The following is an 18,258-nucleotide window of genomic DNA, read 5'->3' as shown; positions in this document are numbered from 1 at the left end:
TCTTTTGCCTTACCTACTTAAAAAAGTTATCCCTGTTGCATTCCAGGGTTGCATACATAGGTAGGGAGACACAGATCAAATAAAATTACATGTAGTTAAATGCCATCAGAAAGAGTAACTTCACAGGAATTTTTTTTAATTTCCACACTGGTGAAAAGTCTGCTGTGAGCCCAACAGACTATTCTGGTTCCTCTACTTTGACCTAAGAAAAGAAGAGGGAATCTTGTCTTGCTCAACAGATTCTTTGTGCGTTTTTCACTGTAATATCATATATTAAAATTAATATAAGCAGCATAAGGAAAAGCACCCTACACAGTCCTTTTTATGTGCTACAATCAGTTGCTTGCCCCTGATCTTTTCCTGGCCAGTTGTACAGCAGGAGAGGCAGAGAATATGCCAGATCCAGACCTTGGATTTCCCAGGTAATCACTGAACTTCCTAGAGACAAAAGCACTTTTCTTCTGTTAAACATCTGCCTCCAATTGGGAATTAGATTGTATAAGCAGGTGAGTAAATACTTGACAAGAAAACATTGAGTGCAGATACTTACCTAGTAAGATTACCAACCTAATTTTGTTCTCCTGGCTCTCTCTAAGTCATTCATGTCATATTTAGAAAACTTAGCTGCCAAAATTACTTCTTTTATTGCAAGTAGAAAGAAAGAGATAGTTTTAGAAGATGATTTATATTCCTTGACTCTCCACTCTGCAAATTCTATTCTCTCTGGTCCTATTCCATATGAGAGAATTAAAGATTCAGTGGTGAGATTTCACCATCCTCACTAATAACCCAGTGCAGATTGCTGTGTTGCATTGCAAAAGTGTATTTGAAAGGAGATATGCAAAAATAGATGACACAATAGAATTTAAGGCTACAAAAACATCAATGATGATTAAACAAGAGAGTGTGCTTGACAATTAATCCTAATGAAAATTTTCTTTCTGTGGTGGTAGAAGTAGGTCCATGTGAAAGGTTACTCATAAGCCATTTAAGAGAGCACACACTTTTATTGCCCTGGACAACTGAACCAGAGCTGTGCTTTCAGTGCTGGAAATATCCAAGGTAGACCTATCATGAGAGAAGTATATTTTCTATTTTCAAAGATGGACTTGAGTGGCAGGAGCTTGTGCAAGTGGTCCCAGAGCAGCTGGGGTGGGCTCTCCCAGCCAGGTGAGTGTTGCACACAGGCTTAGAAGGAGATGAAAAGACACTGCCAAACACTTTATACCCACCCATGTTCTGCTTACATGCTTGGCATTGAGAGCCAGCAATCTTTTCCAATGTTTCTGCAAGTCTATCATGCTTGCCAACTTAAAATTCAGAAGTGGACCCTGCCTCTCCAGCTGCCATTTTTTTAAGCAAAAAGAAATATCTATCAGAGGACTCCAGTGACTACCAGTGACTCTAGAACTAACACAAATAACTTGAGGTTTGCAGTTCAAGTGCAGATGTGGTGGCTGGTGTGTGGTCTGCATGTCCAAATGCACCCAAATGTCAGAGTCCCAGCATAAGACAGGATTGCTCTGTGCCTGTGCCTTAGATTGCAACCAGCATCCAGAGATGCTCCAAACATAGGGACAAAACATGCAAATGTAATAGAGCTGGCAAGAATACAGATGTAGCAGATCACACAGCAGAAGCTTTCTGAGTATTTCTGGAAACAGGAATTTTTCTTCTCTTCTCCTTTTCCAGGGGAGGAAATAGCACTTCTCAAAATAGAAATTTTCATTGTGATATAAGACCATAAATTCTTTGACTCTTTTTGACCCCCAATATATCTAACAAAATGAAATGCACCTCAAGACAGAACCCTTGTTTGAAGGTTTGCAGCCTGAGAATCCACAGAAGCCACATTTTCACAGTTTGAAATCAGTTCAGGCAAGGAGAGAGAAGACAAGATTCAACCTTAGGTATAGCAGCAATGATTGCTACTCTTGTAAAAAGCCTTATTACTTTTCCAGGACCTTTCATGAGATGCAAAAGTATCGGTGGGATTTTCCTGTAAGCCACATCCCTGCTGGCATTGCAGGGGTTGGTACCTTTTGTACCACACAGCTCAGCAGGCTGGCAGGCAGTGACTTCCAGCTGGACACAACAGAGAATTTCCTGAGAGCCCCCCTGCCAGGAGCACCCATCACAGCCCTACAGCCTTCCCCACATCTCTTTTATAACAGCTGGTAAAGTTCCACTGTCACATGAAAGGGAGCCAGCACACACGAGCAAGGGCAGCAAACTGAAACAGGGGGGAGTGTTTAGGAAAAAGGGGGGAAAGAAAGAGGAAATTCATTAAATGAAAATCTGGCTGCTGCAAAATCTCTTAGTACATTAACCCAGCATGGGGTCTGAATCTCTCTTGCAAGGCCCTGACTGTGTCCACTGTTGCTTCATTACTATTTTATTGATTTCAGAGGGGAATATAAATCCAGAACAGCCTGACTGCCTTAGCAAAACACAGGGCTGACAAAGTTAATGTGCTGAAAGAAGGGACATTTTGGAATCAAAACTGAAGTAAAGCGAGTCTATAATGTACTGTAGTTTGTCTAAAAGGCATGTCCATTTAAAATTATGCTGTTTCAATTTTCACCTCTTCCAAAGAATCTAAAGAACATGAGACAATGAAAAGCTTCCTCTAAGCAGAGAAAGCAATGCTTTGAAGCCAAAGTGATTGCATAGTTTCCTGAAAAAAGGGAAAAAAAATAGCTCTAAAATCACTTAACACAGGGGAGTTTATTCTCACTACCAAAATCAAATACCAGTAGAGATCTATCACAGAGGTCCTCCTAGTTATAAGTATTATAAATTAATGTTATAGTTGGTATTGTTTTATTAATTAATATTATCAACTGGACCACTCAGAGAGCTCATAGCCAATTTTGGGGGATGCAGTTAAAAAAGAGTGTTTCTGCCAGTTTATTGCCTTTGCACCCCTGGGACTGCTGAGCTCCCACTTCAAAAGGAGAGCAGAATTCTTTTGCCACTCACTGAGTAGTGCATCAGCCTTGAATCACTTAGCTGGGTCCTACATACACAAAAAACTTAACATCCAGATTGTTACAAGAAAGCAAAGGAGGTTTGGCATTTTGACACCAAATGCTGTTAGTTTTGTGATCATATGTGAGAGCTTTTCCTGTGGAAAGGAATGCAGAACTAGAGGAGGTCTTGTGGCTACTGAACTGGAGGTAAGTACACTCTTTTCCACCAGTTGTTAACCTCTTTACCCTCTGCCTTTGCTCCAGATGTTTCCTTTCCTTCCTCAAACTTTCTAAAGTGAAGTAGCAGCATGTGAGAAACTCTGCAATAGGAGAAACTGGAGGAATCCAATGTACAAAGAGGATTGTGTTATGCTGGGGCCAATGCTCACATCTCAGCATATACAAGTACCTGAAATTTTATGTATTTATTTAGAAATTAAGCACAGTCATAGTGCCAGCCCTGTTTGGTTATGGCAGTGCACCGTTTCCATCAGGACTAAAACTGTTGCCATGTAAGGCTTAGCAAAATTCTGTAGCCAGCATAGAGGAAATAAAACAACCCCAGCAGCACTTCATTCTGTCTTCTAACAGGTTTAAAAATGCTTTGCAAAATCTTTGGAACTATTCATTTTTCTTAATTGAGGTCCTGGCAGTCATATCAATGCATATCCATTTTTTAACCTGGCCAAGATCTTGGTCTCATCTACTTTCTACATTCCACTGTTTAATCACAAAGCTGCATGGAAAAACATTTTGGTGTTTGGTTTGAATTTCCCATCCTTTATACATCCTTGTTCTTACTCCAGAAAACAGAAGTTCACATTCACCTTCCCTGGACTTTTATTTTCAGATAATTTTGATTTTCAGAACACATAAATTCACCATGTTCCCCTTGATCTGTGTCATTTTATGCTTGGGGTATTTTTTGGGGGTTTTTTTGTTTTTTTTTTTTTTTTTTTTTTTTTTTTTTTGTTTTTGTTTTTTTTTTTTTTTATTTTTGGGGGGTTTTTTTTGTGAGAAATATTTTTTTAGGCTTTTGACCACTACTATTGATCTTTTTTTTGCTCATGATTTTTCAGTAATACTTTGAGGACAGAGAAGGAGGAAGAAAAGCCACACTTTCGAACTGCTCCCTGAAGGACTCTCTCATTCTCCATCCCCTATGTAGGAAAACCTGCTGAAATCTTATGAGAATTCTTCCCTACAGCTATATTTGAACACAGGTTCGTATTGATGGGTGTAAAATGATGCCCAAAAACCCTAAAGTCAGAAGACAAAAAAACAGACAAACCTTCCAAAACTGACAGGCTGAATTATGGAGAGCCTGGCAAGAGTTGTGCATCAACAAATTCTAAATAAAAATAATGAAAAGAATCTATATAAATTTCTTCTTGAATATTTTTAAGACCTTGAGAGAAAAAAAACAGCAAACAAAACCATATAGAATATATGCATTCCAAACCCCATAATTTAATTCAAAATATGTGCAAAAATTAAAGAAGTCAAAATATTAAAATAAATGAAATTTGCATAGCAAACAGTAAAATAATTTAGCAAATAGTTGTACTTCCATGGAAATTCCACATGAAATTGAAAGTACGAATTACCATAGCTCTGTAACTATTGCTCTGGTCCTCATTAATGCATCACCTGATGTGACAAACATAGAGAATTTCATTGATTTTAACCAGAAAAATGTACTTATACTACATTTAATTCAGCAATTCCTCTGTTTTACATGAGTTACCTGCATGTCCACTGCATGTCAAAACACGTGTAGTGATGGCTGTAAAAACTGTAAAAAGAATGAAATCTTTTTAAAATTTAAGAGAAGTTTAAAATCTAGAAATCTGCAGAAATATGTCCTCTGAATAGGTCTTCCTATTTTTTCTTTAAATCTTACTCATCTTCTTATCCTTCTTCCCCTCTTTCACCCAGGGAAGAAACCCAGGAGCTGGGTTTTTCAAAGATCACTACAGAAGGGACAATTCTGCTATTAATGAAATAACCAAGTGGTTTTGAAAATGCCGCTCTAAAAACCACATGGAAAACCTTAGATTCATTAATATATAAATATGCCTGAGTAAAGAAAAAGTCACTGGAAGCCCAAAGGATTTGGATATTGAATTTTATTCTTAAGAACTCAAATTATCAGACTGGCTAAGTGGGGAAGTGGAACCATGTTTTTAAATTTGCCTGTTTTTCCTAAATATGCATTTCACTTGTAAGTTCTGATCTTTTTCCTATACACAAAAACATCAGCATTTACTGTTGCTGTGGTTAATGAAACCTTGGTGATACCTCTGCTCGGGGTCAGCTGCAAGGATAAAAAACTCCGTTTCCAAAGGCTGCAGTGCCCAACAATCTGTTTCCTGGCTAATTACATGAAAAACCGCACACAATGGCGCTCTCCTGTGTAACTCACACAACATTGCAATCCATCATCGTGGGCATTGACACTTCCCAGCACAAGCTGTGGGATCTGAGACCTGAAAGAAGCAGTGACTGAACGTGGAATTGAATTAAAGCAAACAGAACTGAGACCCTTCCAATTTTGCATCAAGCTGTGAATGCAGAGCAGGTTACAACCAATGTCAAAAAGTCAGCGCGATGAAATATATATGATCCCAAGGAGATGGATATTCCATATTTTTTTCATAAGTTTTCTCCTTCTTTTCCACAGGGAATCATCTGAGCAACTCAAACCCTAGAGTGAGGCCTATAAACCACTGGTGTTTAGTGACCATCTGCACCAGCAGTTCCATTATCTGTGGCTGGAGATTGATTTTCCTTTTCCTTGAATGTTCACTTACCCTAATGCCCCAGAGTGTGCAATGGAGCCAGCAGCATATAATGCAAAGACAGCTTTTAAGGCATCAAAAGTGAAAGCATCAGGAGTATCATTATATTCTGAATCTTTGGTAGTAGCTTTTTGTCTAATCCTATTGTAACAGGAATCCACTGATGGTGGCTAGCCCCTCCTTTATGAAGCTTAAGTGCAGAGCTCAGAAGAGCTCTGCTTTCCTCAGAGGAAGGTAAAAATCTGCTTTGTATGGCTCCTTTATGAAGAGGATCTAGTCTTCTATGCACCAATTTCACATCAATTTCATACAGGACAAGTAACCAGAAGGCTACACAGGACACTCATTCAGATTTTGAGGCTGGGAACCAGCAGCAGGTTGTTTAAGAGTTCCAGACCCTAACAACTCTTTTTAGTGGTGTGAGCAGTGCATTCAAAGTTAGGTCAAGGAGTATTGCTATTCCTAAGCCATTGTCAGTGGTTACTGTCATTACTTTTAGGAAGTGTTTCTTTTCTCCCTCAGTGACACGCCAAAGGCCCCCACAAATATCAGGGAAAATGAACTTATTAATTGAACTTATAGGAGGAGAAGTGGAACTGGTGGGGCACACAGTCCAGATTCTGCAAAGGGCTTGGTATGCGGCAACTGCCATTGTTCCCAGAAAACTGGTCTTAGCAGGACCTAACAAGAATTTTAAGTACCTAAAATGGGATCCAAAGCCTAAAAATCTCTCTCTATATATATCTAGTCAGTTTAACTATTTAGACATTTCCTCTTTTTCATACCCAAGAAAAGTCCTCGTAACAAAACCATGTGAAGAGTGGAAAAATGTGGCCTTCCAAAATGTTACACAATGTTCCCCTCGAGAGACCCATAAGAATGCAAATCCCCTTCCTGTTGTACCTCCTACAAACCTGACACTCCCAAATTTCTTCTCAGTACTTCTGAGACTACAAAGACACTTGTGTGCCTATAAAGACTATACATGGAAGAACATATAACAAAACAGGTATCAATTATTGTGCCATTGATCCTACTGTGTACTCAAAGGGCATTCTTCATCCATGGTCTCCTGCTTGAAAATATACATTATTACCAACTCTGTATAGTAGATGTATGATAACATTTCCATGTATTGATGGGAATTACATGTGTTGCTTGAAATACAATAAAAATGTGGCTTTAGTGTTGTTCAAAATTTAAGGTATAAATTAGAGTTAAAAATACCAATATATTTATAATTAGGTTTTCCTCCAGTTTTCTCTTCACAACATGACCTAGTGATGCTCTCAGAGAACAGCCAACCTAAGCTTAATTTGTTTCTCACCTCTGAGGTATAGAACATGGTTTTTTACATCATCTTCTTGCTTTAACCATTGGTACCAAAGGACATCGCTGTCTGGACCTTAAATTTATATCATTTAATAGAAGTGAAGTGATTGTGGTATACAAAATACTAAAAAAATAGTGAGAACCTGTCTTTCTGGTCCAGTAATGGCTAAAGTCTCCTAAACCAGGAACAAAGGTCTAAATCAAATCCAGACTGACCACTACTACCTCTGCCATCAGTGTATTTTCTCAATGTTCCTACGACATCTTAAAAACAAAAAGGAAGTGCACTTAAATTGAAAGGCTACATTTTTTTTTGTTTGATAAAAGGGAAATATTTAGTTTCAGCATATATAAGTTATCCATGGAACTCATTGCCATGTGTCAACCTTGGGTACATAATGGGATTGTTATGGGGTGAAAAGTTCTGAATGCTGACTAGAAACCTCACAGATGCACCAGACAAGAGACAACATGTGATATACATATATATATACATATGTATGTATGTATATATATATATATATGTATGTATGTATGTATATCTATATATATATGTATATGCAGTATATGTATAAAAGGGACATAAAATAGCAAGCTATTGCTTAATACTAACTAATAAGAATTAGAGCTTGATCATTTAGTCTGATCATTATTTTGGCAATAAAATATCACAAGTAGAGTAAAACAAATTATTTTTTAAATAGATACTTCTACAGCAAAGAAAAATAGTAGCTACTTGGTGCCTAAGTCAACCAAACAAAATTCCATAACTTGTTAATTTAAATATTTTACTTTGTTATGAATTTTTTCTGACAGACGGGGGAGATAAATAATTTTTGTTTATTAAGATAATAATTTCTTTCCTTGTTTTGAAATAGAAGAAAATCAAATATTTAGCTTTCACATTTTTTTTACCAACTGATTTAGAGTGGATATTTAAAATTAGATCCTAAATATCCTGTGTGAGTGCTTTAATACAATCCCAATTTCTTGTGTTAGACCTCTTCTCCTTCCATAAACATAGCATACAATAGTGAAATATTTATGATAAATTTCAGTGATAAAATGTTAAACCACCCTTTAGTTAAATAATAAAAGATAACTTATTTTTATAAAAATATTTAGTGCTTGTTATCTACTGACTATCATTGAGTTCAATAATTTTAATCAAATTGCAAGCTTCTCCTCTTTTTACCTTTTCATGTTTGCTGAAATTTGTACTATTCTACAATATATTTCTTGCAAAAAACAAAATATCCCTTTAAAAAACACCTTACAAATTTTATTGTCTCACATCCTTTATAGAAACCATGTAAGAATTTATGCTATAAAGGATTCTTTTCTTTCTTGTGTTCAAATCCTGATTTCATTAATTTATCGATTTTAAGAATTTGGGAAGCATTTGAAAGAGGCTGGGTTTAGCTGAGGTATTAGGAGGAAATTCTTTACCACAAGGATGGTGAGGCACTGGAACAGGATTCCCAGAGAAGGTGTGGATGTCCCAGCCCTGGATGTTCAAACTCTCCCTAGATGAGGTTCTGAGCCACTTGGTCAACTGGAAGGTATCCCTGCCCATGATGGGGGGTTGGAAGGAGATGATCCCTCATGTTCCCTTTCAACCTGGTCATTCTACTCAAATAATATTTTCTACTTAATACTGTAGACACCAATAACTATATCTGAATACAGCACAACTTTTAGCAAGGTTTATTGCCTTTATTTGATAAGCCCAGGAAATACAGACTCTACTAGGAGTCTGTTCCAATGGCTAACCACTCTGCCAGAAATTCTTCATGTGGGAAGAATTAACACATGCAGAAGAGCTGAGACAGCCTATTATTATGGCAAACTCCAGACCTCATGGAGTTAGAAAATAGGATTTTTAGGTGTGCAAATAAATGAAACTTGAATTCTGTCCTCCTTAAGTGTAGAGTACATAAGATCAAGTGGTGTGGAAAGAATGATTTTTTTTCCCCTCTGAAGTAGTCTTTTAAATTTGAAATGGATTGATGAATTAGTAGCAAGCAAATGGCTCTTGTGGCTAATGAGGTCTTGGGAATGCAAGTGGCACTCATACATATCCACTGCCCTCATCTCAGTACTATAGACGTTGGTGAACAGCAGGTTGAACTTACCTAACAGAGACCTCACCCAGGGTGAGGGTGTGCTTTATAGGCATTTGTTAGCATGGGGAAAGTGTCATATGTGTTAACATTGGATTCTTCCCAAAAAAACACTAGGCCCTGAGAAACACAGGATTATCTTAATTAGCCCACCAGAAGGATGCATCCTTTCTTCATTGGGAAAAAAGAAAAAAAAAGAAAGAGTGGATGGGGAAACTATTCTCTAGAAGATACAGCAAGACTGTGAATACAACTGCTTGGCTCCCATTGTCATTTACACATAGCAAGAAGGAACACTGAGGACAGCAAGGCTTACTGTGTTTGCTCTTGGTCTCTGCCAAGTGCCATAATGGAAATGTCTGTTGTGTGCTTGATTTCATACCCTGCTGCCCACAGACTACCACATCAAAATAAATATGCATGCTATGGAGAACAGCATTTTGCCCTTTGTGAATTCCACAAATGCTGCTTTGCTGGTTTGGCAATCCTGCAGCTGTGTATTTTATTGGAGATGGAGAGGAAGGTGTTCTGAGCCCCTCATGGCTTCTCCTTACCCTGAGATCTGACTCTTGGCTCAGCCATCCCTCAGATCCTGGAGATCTTACACGACTTGGCAGGCTGTCCCTTATGCCACCAGATCACAGTGCATGGAGCTCCTGCATTTCACAGCACCCCCCATTCTCTGCTGTGAATATCTTTGCTGCACCAGCTATGATTTCTAAAGTGGTGTGCAAGCTGCTGACTGTTTACACACACATGGAGTAAAACTGATCCAGAACCATCTCCTGTGCTTTATGACTTTGGCCTCAGAACTGGAAGCGAACATGAATGAAATACAGTGGCTGTTGGCCAGGGAAGGATCATTCTGCACTGATGGCAAATCTGTGGCAACAGGGGAGTTAGAGAATGGGACAGGCCCAGGCTGATAAATATTCACCACAATTTGGTCAGTAGTTACAGATTTAATATAACATTTGAATATTAACTAAAACATTAGCTATCTAATATTAACTACCTAAAACAGAGTCCATGAAACAACAGTTCTCCAGGTACAGAGATCTTCTTAAGAAAGAGTAAAAATTTGACTGTTATGCAGAATGTCTGTAAGCCTAAAGAAGAGAAAGGCCCCTTTTTCTCCTAAGACCATGTGTTTCTACATGCTTCTCTGAGGAACACACAGCTGTTTGGCTATGTTGCCATTTGCCTGATGAGTATTCAACTGCCTGGCAGAGCTTGTGGGCTGAGGCCAAACTTTGCTGCTTGTACTGGTGTTTACTGTATTCTTTCTAAATTCCTTTTATCAACTATTTTACTGTGTATGCAATAATACTCTACTGTGCTTGAAAGATTCCAGGAGCTTTATTTTGCCTCCCCATCCTCCTAATATGAGGAATGCTGGTAGTAAAGGTCACACAGCTTTCCCCTTTAATCCTTAGATGAATAAAATGTAGAAATAAACAGGAGAAAGGAAATGTAGGGAGAAGACAGAAAAGTTGCACAGGAGGAAAAAAAAAGATAAAATTAAACTGAAAATAAAGAAATATGGAAATAAAATAAAAAAGGCAAAAGAAAATATATGGCAACAAAGTTTAAATATAGCTGCTTGCCTGTTTAAACTCTGAAATTACTCCACAGCCTCATAATAGGATTAATAGGTTTCAAAGGACTAATAATCACTAGTATGACTGAATGCCTTTAAACTGTCTCTGCTTAGTCAACCTAGGAGGACTTTCTGCTCCCCTGATTGCCATACACACGATCCTTTTCTTTGTGAGCTCTAACCTTTCAAGGGTCATTTTTCTTCATGCCTTTCTCTCTGCTTTCCTTCTCTGAACTCTTAAAGCTTCTCTTTTCCTCCATGCTCTGAAGTCTCTTTCCCTCACTTTCTGCTCCAATTCCCCCTTCTCTCTGCTACAGAGACAAATGTGCTGCCTGAGCACTTTATGTGGGTACTCCTGAGCACTGCCCTATGGACATGGCACTAAACTCCACCACAAAGACTAAATTCTGATAGTGCCATGACCAAATATTGCAATTTTCTCTACTGTAGCCCAGCTTTCCTCACTGAGGTGTTGGCCTTCCATGTCAGTGGTAGTCATTTGCCTTTGGCACATATTTTAATTAGCTGGATGAGGCAGAGAAGGTCTACTATTACCCAAATCCTTCTGCTTCATAATCAAATATCAGGTCTCATTAAATTCCTCATATAACACTGGATTTGGTAGCTTCCTTATCTCTAGTAAGCAGGCATTTCTTACAGTTGTTATTAAGTTCACTTACAACCATTGGTAAGAAATGCTGAAGTCAAATTGCATATTTTACATGTGAAAAATCACATACTGAACTCAGTTCTGTCTGTAAGGAAACATTGTTCTCTTAAGCAAGCTTTGCTGATTGCACTTAAATCTTTCCTTATCTGAAAACCTGAGCAATCATCTAAATCCTTAAAGACCAACCTGGAAGGGCAGAAAAATGATAGGCACAATGGACAACCATGATTCAGAAGTGTGTCTATCCTAACAGGAGAAGAAGCAGTTGTATCCCATTCACTTCACTGAATTAAATGCCTGAACCTTTTGGTTTTCCTTTTCCAACTCAGCAAATTTTCAAAACCATTTTAAATTTGTTGGTGGGGCACTTGCTTTTCCTAATAACAAGCATTCATGTGCAGATAAAAGCTTCAAATGCTTTTATTCTTCTTTTTTGTTGTTGTTGCAATTTATTTGTTTAATTCTTCATGCTTTTTGCAGTCTATGAACTGATGCACCATTCTCCTTTTGCTGCTCTTACAATTCCTTAAAAACAAATATATCAGGTTCATTGAGAAACCCCAGAAACTAGGTAGCAAGTCGATGGCAGGTTCACAAAGTGACAATTCACACAATTCTGCTTAATGTGAAGTTAAACTCAGGACACTGAAGTTAGCAGTTTACAGGGGCTCAGAACTAATCTGCATGGCTCCTCACCCCTACATCCAATGCAGGAAATCTGTCAGCCTTATATTGTGGAGGCCTGGAGCATATGCAAAAGAGAAATTATTCTGCCCTGACTGTTCTTTATATTCTTCCTCCTGGGGCAGGTAGACTACTGAGCTGAATGAACTTTGGACCTCAACCATTACAAACCCATTTATATTCTGAGGCTTTGTACTGCCCTGGACTCCTCTACACACTGGGAATTCTCACTTTCCTTTCAACCTCTTCCCAGATACTTTGCATTGACCAGCTTGTTCAGGGTTGTTGGAAAGCATTTGAATTAACTTCCTAGCATTGATTCTGCCCACAGATCTATGTATAGATCTTGAATGGACTTTCTAAGAATATTTATTAGTAAGCAAGTTTTTTCATTGACTAAAATGCCATGAGATTTTCCTAGTAACCTACTAAATTGGCATATGTCTGAGCAATTTAAAAAGTTGAAATAGCCATCTCAGAACAATCCTGATGCATATTAGGGATCCTTTATGCTTAATTTCTTATATTAGATGTAAGATACAAATATCACCCCACTTAACTGATGGCCTGACAATATCAGTTTCCTCCACATGTACTCACTTTCCTTCAGGCTGAGTAAGAGTAGTGTTTTCCTTTCCCTTTTTGAAAGAACTGACAAATTTCTGAGTGAACTTAAACAATTTCTGAGCTACTTGATATTTCTTTTTCTAACTGAGCAAGCTAAGCATCTGTGCAGGAGCCTTAGCAAAAAAAAATACTAGTAATAATAAAATGCTATATGTTACTCTTAATAACAGGTTTTTTTATGCCTTTCCATATTCATTCCCATGCCAAGTGCAAAACAAATCCATATAAATGCACAAAAACCATTACAAAATCAAGGGGGTTGACAAATACAGAAGTGATAAACCCTACTCTAGAAGCAGTCAAATGACTCAAAGACCACTGATAAAAGAAGGCATTAAAAGCATCACATCCTTGCCATGCACCAACAAGATTTTCCCTGCTGGGTGACCTACCTCAACTAACCGTCAAAAAGAATCAGTCTCAAGGGAATGTTTTGCTTATAGATTTATAAATGTTGACAATAATCCTAAATGGATGTTAGGGGAATTGACAAATCTCAGCATTTTTCTTGATGTATGTGTGCCTGGGGGAACTTTGGAGGCCCCAGCATTCATTAAAAAGAAGCAAGCCATTGACAGCTGACAAGGGAAGACAGGTAGCATAGCTAGAAAAGTAGAAGCTATTTGTTGACATAAAATTCTGAAGCATAACCCAATAATCTAGTATTTTCTTCCACTGTTGTTTCTAGGCTCACTCAAAGTGTACAGACCATACAGCCCAGTGTGCTTAGTGAAACAATAAATCTGCTTACTCTATAAATGGCTTTATTGTCAAAGTTTGAATACTCAGGAAAATAATGTGGGCCAGATTAAAGCTGGAATTAGTGCTTTAGTAAGGATCTGGGGGGCAGCTGAGGGATGTATTTTTGGTTTTTCTGTGTATGCATACATGGGAGTTTTTTTCCCCTAGAGGTCACAGCACTTGTTAAAACAGCATCCTATGGAAGAAAATATTTCTGAGCTTTGCTCCACCTTCTTATCTTGACAGAAGTGAAAGAAGGGGAAAGACAACAAGTGAGGAAACTCACAGGTTTGATTCTAACTTTCTGTTTGATCGTAGGCTAAATTGTTTCTGAGACAAGTGATAGGGAAACTTGCAAAATTTATCCAGGAGTCTAAAGAAGAGCTTTGATTAATTTTCCTTGACAGTATACTAATTACAATTAGGTTTTCTACCTAGCAGCTTTCCATTTAAATATGATTTGATAGCAAATGAAAACTAAAAAAATATAACAATATGAGATATTATTTATGGATTACTTTTTGATAGGGAAATGAACAAAATTACTGAAAAATAGAATGGCAGTTACTCCTGTCCTATTGGGAAATAAGACTTCTAATGGTTTTAAAAAACATCTTCAGAGACTGATTGCTAGCACTCTATAATCAAGATTACTGTGAGTATATTTGTAAGTGTGTGTTTGAAAAGAGTGATATACTCACATGGTTATTTCCCTAGGATGGAAATGTCAGCACATGTCTTGTCTCCTATTTCCTACTGCCAGAGGGCTCTTAAAAGACATTTTTGCAGTATTTCTTTGAATCCAGTTTTAAACAAAGGTAGCAACAGGTCCTCCAGCACCCCTGGGGCCCACAAAAACACATTTATTTCCTGTCTTCCACATTACCCCTTGTCTCAAGGAAAGTGATTAAGTAGCAGTAGAAGTCATAACAGTAATATAGACCATGTCCCATTATAGGAAGCAGCATGGTTAGAGGCTGAACATACTTCTAATCTTAGAAGGCAAAATAAAAGACAACAACATAGCTATTTAGAGAGGAAGGAAATTGAGAAAAACAAATTTGTTGATTCCAGCCAACACCATATAGAAAGTCTGTGCAAATCTGTGAAATAACTCAGATCTCTGAATTTGTTCTTTGACACTATCACCCTGTGCTGCTCCATTCTCTTTTGTTGTTTTACTCCACCCTACATTGTATTTCTGACAAGTAATAGAGTTTCTGTTTCCACTTCCCTTCACCGGGGTTAATACTCTACCCAGGCTGAGCAGAGGTTTTGCAGCTGATTTTCAGTGGGACTTTCACAGTTAATGTGCAGCAGAAGGAAAATACATATTGTGGGGTTTTTTTTCCTGAGAGTTTCTCCTCTATCACAATAATATCTGTGATATTTTCTTGTTTTTATCTGTAACTATGTGTCAATAACTAAAAACAGTATTTGAGCAAAAGTCCTACCAAATCTTGACCTTTTTTGGTGAGGCAATAATGAGTTTTTGAATGGAGTCCCAGATGTCTTTTTAGGATGCACTGTAAACTTATGTTTAATTTCCTGTCTACTACCAGCCTTAGCCCATCAGTATTGCCCTTGCTTTCACAGACTTCTATATATCATGGAATATTTGTATTTTGGATTGCTTTCCTCAAGAAGTAATAGCTTCCATTTTACAGGCTGACACTCAACATAGTGCAACACATACTTATAACTTTAAGCATTTTTTCTGTGTTATTTTTCTGGTTTCAGAAATGCTTTTTTTCCTTTATCATGAGTGTACATATGGAGACTTGTAAAGAAACAGTCATATGAGTAAAATCCCGAATTCCTAGTTGGTGGGTGAAGTGCTTTACTCTGTCACCACTGACCCATCCATCCCCATATAGTGTTGTCAGGGTTCAGAGGCACCAAAGTACAACCTGGCTCAGCTGCACATTCAGTTAAATGGAACCTAATGGGCTCTCAAATGGATGGGTCTTCATGAAACTCCTGGCCTTAGGAAAGAAATGAAATTTTTAAGGGAAAAAAAAGTACTTAGTGGAAAGGTTAAGTGTGTGTGAGTATATCAGAGAAAATTTTATAATGAGGCTTTATGCTTCACCTATTGGGTTAAACTGATAAGCTCTCACTGACTCGTGTATTTTTGTTACTGCATCTGATACACTCTGCTCATGAGAACTGTGTCTCTTCTACAAGGTGATACCCATCTCACCCTTCACAATCTGACTTAAGATATTGCTTCATTACTTGTAGAGGACATGAAATATCCTCATTTGAAAACTGGTAAACTACCTGAGGTATCCGCTGGCTCTCCCTGCTTGTACCAGGCTTGAACATTTCCCTTCTCCATCAGGAGCCTAACTTAAACCAGCTACAACAGTGTGGGATGCCTTCCACCAAACTGAGTATTTGCTCTTGTTCTTCAGCAAAACGTTTTTTCATTTTGCCAAACTCTTTGAGCTTTGATGCTGTCCTGATTTGCCTCTGATAGGTAACAGTCACTGGGCTGCAGCCCCTGAAGCCCCATGTGAACAGCTTCCTTGCTCCCACAAAATTAATTTCAGATGTTGTGTAGCTAAATGACATAAGAAATCATCTTCATTATGGGTGTAATTCATTATGAGTGGGCTAACACAAGAACCTCTGTGTCCTTTCAAGTCTCATGTGGGCCAATAGGGCAGGACTTCACCTGGAGTGAAGGGATGTCTGAATAGCTGTACCAGAACCAGGCAGCATTTGGGTATGAAGTGGTGAAACTGCAGCAGACCCCTAGCCCCAGGTGTTTTGGATCTTTGAGGAAGCCCCTTGCCACTGCTTTCACTGCTGGGAAAGCTTGGACACCTAAGTGTTCGAGTCCCATATTCCAAATTAAAAAAAAGCTGATCAATGACAAACTTTTTTTCTGCAGCTTTTTTGAGGATTGTACAAATTACAATCATTTGCAGCTCTGTGATCCAGGTTTTAATTCCTATCTCTCATTTCCTACTCATGATGCCTTGGCAACAGTTTCTGCTCCAGGATCTGTATTTCCCTCCCTCTCCCACTCTCTCTGGAGTCTCTGCAGTGCCAGGAAAGGAGCAGGCACTGCCTCCCCCATGCCCTGTCCCCGGGGCAAGGCACCCTGAACCCCGGGAGATTTCCTGGTGATTACCAAAGGTGACTGATGGGAACGAGGGAACACCAGAAACGATAGCAGGAAACAGATAGCATTATCTTTGCAAGTTTCTCACAACAACAGTTACCTGGGGCACACCAGACATTTTACTTCATGTAGCAGCTAATTATCAGAGAGCAGCGGTACAAATACTGACAGCAGCTGTAGCTTGAGCAGAGATCAGCCCTGGCTTGTGTTCTTTCCACCCACTATCTCTTCCAGACCTGGTTTGTAATTCAGGTTATATCACTTCAAAGAATTTGACCTTCCTCTCTGTCATCCAGCTGCAATACACCAAAGCAAAGGCAATGGGTTTACATTGAAGTGGAAGAAAAATCAGTTCAGAGATTTGAATGCTCAAAGGAAATAGTTTTTGCTTCTTAGAAGATCATTCCCTACCTATTGCTAAAGGGTGCTGCCTGGAAGCACAGATGATCCATTTCTTCTACATACATAAAGGGATGGCTTAGATGATGCACAATATATGGTTTTTTACATATTCAGCAGAATTATTCTCAGGTGAACATATCAGGTATCTATTGCTGCTGCAAACTAAAAATATAAGTGTTAGCGTTTTGGATTTAACTGATTCAAACAGTGCAAACAGAAACAGATTCCACATTTCTGGGACTCACATGGTGAACAACTATCGGGAAAGCTTGTAGCAACGCAACCTGCAGAAACAATGGGAGCATCACAAAAACACCTGGTGGGAGAGCAAGGAGGATGAATGCTGCAGATCCTTATCTATGGCTGCTTTAATACAGGATTTTATTTAAATAACTTTTTTCCATTACTTCTCTCATTATATAACTTAGCACATAAATGAGACAACTACATGAGGCTTCCCAGTATCTCTGCTGAAATCTGCCAATACCCTCCTGAACGCTGTGATAAAAGTGGAACTTTGCTCAGTGTGCAGCTGCTCGGTGCAGAAACAGGAGTATTGATGTAGCAGAGACTCCCGAGCTGCTGCCTGGTGCTCCACATCATCCCCTCTGCCCTGCAGACGCGCATCCCCATCGGTGTTTAAACCGAGTGCTAAAGGTGCGCCATCATTTTTGCTGACGGCTGGCATTCGTTCAGAATCCTAACAATTTGGGAATAACAAATTGAGACCTATCGCTGATCAGCTGTGAGCAAGATGCTTCACCTCTGTGTGCCTTTGTTTCCCTTCCAGCACCATCTGCTTTGCTTAATTAAAGCGAAAGCTCTTCTCTGTAAAGACCTTCCCTTCGCAGGCATTTGTGAAATGCTTTTCACAGTGCACCTCCGAATTCACTCAGGACACAGAGCTGCCAAGCTAACATTGATTACTGCTATTAGCAACCTCTGTTTTAACTTGTCAGCTATGACAGCAGTATTACTAACAGCACAGGAAACTAGAATCCTAAGAAGCGGAAAAAAACAACCAAAATTTAACATGAAAAAGGACTCTGTGTTCTGTTTGGGGTATTGCCCTTTCAATCAAAAATGAAAAGAATCCTTACATCCAAATGTGTACGCTAAACTATCATGATCTTCTGCAGATTGCTGTGGAGTGTAGCAACCTCTGGATGTGCA

At 38.6% G+C, this 18,258-nt stretch overlaps 1 long non-coding RNA gene across 1 annotated transcript; it reads left to right on the top strand.

Moving 5' to 3' along the window:
- The first annotated feature begins 2,948 nt into the window (after positions 1 to 2,948).
- LOC306798823 lies at positions 2,949 to 5,119 on the top strand. The gene is made up of 3 exons (XR_013773473.1): positions 2,949 to 3,179; positions 4,052 to 4,195; positions 4,911 to 5,119. It is a non-coding gene; the product is annotated as an uncharacterized lncRNA (long non-coding RNA).
- The last annotated feature ends 13,139 nt before the right edge of the window (positions 5,120 to 18,258 follow it).

The sequence above is a fragment of the Erithacus rubecula genome (assembly GCF_903797595.1).
Source record: "Erithacus rubecula genome assembly, chromosome: 2".
Taxonomy (NCBI): Eukaryota; Metazoa; Chordata; class Aves; order Passeriformes; family Muscicapidae; genus Erithacus; species Erithacus rubecula.
This window is presented reverse-complemented; position numbering and strand designations above follow the sequence as displayed.